Source organism: Schistocerca nitens, chromosome 7 (assembly GCF_023898315.1).
Source record: "Schistocerca nitens isolate TAMUIC-IGC-003100 chromosome 7, iqSchNite1.1, whole genome shotgun sequence".
Classification (NCBI taxonomy): domain Eukaryota; kingdom Metazoa; phylum Arthropoda; class Insecta; order Orthoptera; family Acrididae; genus Schistocerca; species Schistocerca nitens.
In genome coordinates, this window is record NC_064620.1 from 367,183,986 (window position 1) to 367,188,736 (window position 4,751).

Consider the following 4,751-nt stretch of genomic DNA (forward strand, 5'->3'; position numbering starts at 1 on the left):
TGGCTAGCTTCGATGGTAATTAACGCGGAAAATGGGCAACGTATCGAATTTTTTTTTCTTAACTGTTATTTCTCAGCACAAACAACCTTTGAATACCCTTACATGCTTTTCAGACTGTTTCTGACTATCATGTATAAATGGTCAAGTGGATAATGTCAGAAGATTCATGACGCTTTTCGCAGAAGATGTAGTTATCTCTCTGAAGGCAGCAACGTCAGAAGAATGTACCGAATTGCAGGAAGACCGGGAAATGATAGATGATTGATGCAGGGACTGGTACTTGACGCCGAACGTAAATAAACATAACTTACTGTGCTTAAATAAACGAATGAATTCACTACTGTTCGATTATATTATTGGTGATGATTGACTGGGACGAGTAGCTACAGTAAAATTCGCAGGGAGTAACATTCGGAGCGACATAAAGTGGAATGATCACAAGAAACTAATTGTAGGAAAAACAGACACCGGGCTTGAGATTCGCTGACAAGGTATGAGAGAAAGGTTTTTATTTTATTTTTTTCAAACAGCAGTATTGTCTCTTTCAAACTAGTTCCCTTCGACAGCTACACACCGGCGGAGTCATTTTTCCCAGTCTTGGTAGCAGCGGTGAAAGGCTTCAACTGATGGCACGTGTAATATGTCAGTCACATTTTTTTTTAATGTTCTCCAGAGTCCCAAAATGAAAAGCTTTTAAGAGTTTTTCAACTCCTGGAAAAGGAAAAAATCGCAAGGACTCAGATCAAGTGAATGGAGGACTGTTACATCAGGAATGACTTTTGAGGTCAAAAATTCCATGCCATGTGTGGTGGGGTGTCGTCGTGGTGCAGCATCCTCTTGTCTGCAATGTCCGGTCTAACTCGATTCACCCTTTTTTCTAGCCTTTCAAGAACATTTTTGTCAAACACTTGGTTGGCAGATTGTTCTGGATGAACAATCTCACAAGAGCATGCACATGTTCGACGTTCTCGTCGGTTTTTGTAGTTTAATGTCTCCCTGAGCGAGATTCACCTTCAACGTGTTCTCGGCCTTCCAAAAATGTTTTTTGCCAGCGAAAAGTTCGTGCTCTTGACAAGGCATTTTTCCCATAGGCCGTTTCTAACTTTTCAAATGTCGTACTCACGGATTCCGCAAATTTAACACAAAAGTTGACGGCATAACGCTGCTCTAAATTCCACTGTTTCATTTTCGTAACACACAACAAAACACATCTTCGCTGACGGTGCTCTCAAAAATCACATGATGCGCTTACGGAGCTGAAACTCGGACTGAACATCGGCAAGTAATGAACATATCGGTCTGCACAAGTAGAACAACATAAAGTGGAAGTGGCAGAAGTAAAGCTGTGAGTACCGGGCGTGAGTCGTGCTTCGGTAGCTCAGATGGTAGAGCACTTGCCCGCGAAAGGCAAAAGTCCCGAGTTCGAGTCTCGGTCGGGCACACAGTTTTAATGTGCCAGTAAGTTTCATATCAGCGCACACTCCGCTGCAGAGTGAAAATCTCATTCTAGAACAACACAGGGTTGCCGGATTACTTGCAGTATTGCCAGTCTCAATACTTTTCTCACATAGGAAATGTAATTCAGCCACGATAGAAGCAGCTTACAAAACATTTGTTCGACCGATTGCCAACAATCTGTAATGTTCTAAATGAGCCAGAGAACAGTAGCGAGAAGCGGTGCGGTTGTCACGGGATCGTTTAATCCTCGCGAGAGCGTTACGGAGTTGCTCAGCAAACTCCAGTGGCAGACGCTACAAGAGAGGTGAAGTGCATGACGGAGACGTTTACTATTGACATTCTGACAGAGTAAATTCTGGGAGGTATTGAGTAACATCTTATTTACTCCCACATGCACTATCTGATCAACAACATCCAGGCACATATTAGCAGCGGCAGCAGCACTCCGTCTTCAGGCCACAAGTGGCCAATCGGGAGCGTTGTGTCATCCTCAGTTGAGGATGTGTATAGGAGGGGCGTGTGGTCAGCACACCACTCTCCCGGTCGTCATGATGGTTTTCTGTGACAGGAGCCGCTACTGTTCTGTCGAGTAGCTCCTCAATTGGCATCACGAGGCTGAGTGCACCCCGAAAAATGGCAACAGCGCATGACGGCCTCGATGGTAACCCATCCAAGTGCCGACCACGCCCGACAGCGCTTAACTTCGGTGATCCCAAGGGAACCGGTGTATCCATTGCGGCAAGGCCGTTGCCTAGACACATATTAGTGGACATTAATATGGAGAGTGTTCATCATTCGCCTTGAACTCTGCTCTAACTCTGCTGGGGACTCTTTCTACCGCTACGGTCGCACGTTCGAATCCTGCCTCGGGCATGGATGTGTGTGATGTCCTTAGGTTAGTTAGGTTTAAGTAGTTCTAAGTTCTAGGGAACTGATGACCTCAGATGTTAAGTCCCATAGTGCTCAGAGCCATTTGAACCAACTCTTTCTATAAGGTGTCATAATGTCTGTGATAGAATGGTAGCCCGTTCCTCATTTAGAGCGGAAACCAGGCAACGTAGAGATGTTGGACGCTGCTGTCTGGAGCGAAGTCGTCGTTCTAACTCACCGCAAAGGTGTTCCATTGGGTTTAGGTGGGAACTCTGCCCAGGCCCGTACATTTCAGGAATATTTTTGTCCACAAACCATTGCCTCATAGATGCTACTTTATGACAGGTTACATTGTCAAAGTCCGGCCGAAGTGGCCAAGTGGTTCTAGGCGCTACAGTTTGGAACCGCGCGACCACTACGGTCGCAGGTTCGAATCCTGCCTCGGGCATGGATGTGTGTGATGTACTTAGGTTAGTTAGGTTTAAGTAGTTCTAAGTTCTAGGGGACAGATGACCTCAGAAGTTAAGTCCCATAGTGCTCAGAGCCATTTGAACCATTTTTACATTGTCATGCTGATACAAATAATCATCTCTGAACTACTCTTCTACCGTACATTGTACACGATGACGTAAGACGTGTTCAGATCCTTCTGCATTTAGAGTTTACTTAAGCGCTATCAGAGGATCACAGCCTAGCAACGAAAATCACAGTCATACCATAAGACAACCTCCTCTGTACTTCACTGTTGGCACTATACATGACGGCAAGTACTGTTCTCCGATATTTGCCAAACCCAAATCTTTACATCGGATTGCGACAGGGTACTGAGTGAGTCATCACCCCAAATCAATCGTTCCCAGTCATCCACTGTCCAATGACATCGCTCTTTCCGCCACCTTAAGCGTCGCTTAGCAGTGACCGCAGATATGTGAGTCGCTTATAGCGAGCTGCCCGACCATAGTACCCAATTCTTTTTAACTCCCTGCACACAATCATAGCGCTGGCTGCACTACTGGCAGCACTCTGGAAGTCGTGACTGATTTTCCTTCTATTATCTTTCTGCGTTTTTTTACAAGTATCCTCTGCAACGCCCGAAGAGCCGTGTCCATCGGTACATGAAGTCTGCCTGCTGTTGGTTTAACTGCGGTTGTCCGTTCGCTCTTCCACTTCCTATCACATCACCAACAGTCGACTTTGGCAGCGTTCGAAGGGCTCATATGTCACTTATAGATATGTTACTCACGTGACATCCAATGACCAGTCCAAGTTCTAAGTCATTGAGCCCTCCTGCCCGACCTATCCTGCTTTTATTGCTTCGCTACCGAAAGTACAATTTTGTACTGGTGGACGTACCTCTCGACACTTTTAGTGATTAGTTTTGCATTATATTGCAGTGTCGGATATGTTTTATCAGACTGTATACGTCTCGTGAAATTACGAGGTGCATTCAAGTTCTAAGGCCTCCGATTTTTTTCTCCGGACTGGAAAGAGATAGAAACATGCGCATTGTTTTAAAATGAGGCTGCGTTCATTGTCAATACGTCCCAGAGATGGCAGCACCGTACGGCAGATGGAATTTTACCGCCAGATGCGAGAATGAGAACTGTTTTAAATACTTAAAATGGCGACGTTTTCCTTACTTGAACAGCGTGCAATCATTCGTTTTCTGAATTTGCGTGGTGTGAAACCAATTGAAATACATCGACAGTTGAAGGAGACATGTGGTGATGGAGTTATGGATGTGTCAAAAGTGCGTTCGTGGGTGCAACAGTTTAATGAAGGCAGAACATCGTGTGACAACAAACCGAAACAACCTCGGGCTCGCACAAGCCGGTCTGACGACATGATCGAGAAAGTGGAGAGAATTGTTTTGGGGGATCGCCGAATGACTGTTGAACAGATCGCCTCCAGAGTTGGCATTTCTGTGGGTTCTGTGCACACAATCCTGCATGACGACCTGAAAATGCGAAAAGTGTCATCCAGGTGGGTGCCACGAATGCTGACGGACGACCACACGGCTGCCCGTGTGGCATGTTGCCAAGCAATGTTGACGAGCAACGACAGCATGAATGGGACTTTCTTTTCGTCGGTTGTGACAATGGATGAGACGTGGATGCCATTTTTCAATCCAGAAACAAAGCGCCAGTCAGCTCAATGGAAGCACACAGATTCACCGCCACCAAAAAAAATTTCGGGTAACCGGCAGTGCTGAAAAAATGATGGCGTCCATGTTCTGGGACAGCGAGGGCGTAATCCTTACCCATTGCGTTCCAAAGGGCACTACGGTAACAGGTGCATCCTACGAAAATGTTTTGAAGAACAAATTCCTTCCTGCACTGCAACAAAAACGTCCTGGAAGGGCTGCGCGTGTGCTGTTTCACCAGGACAACGGACCCGCACATCGAGCTATCGTTACGCAACAG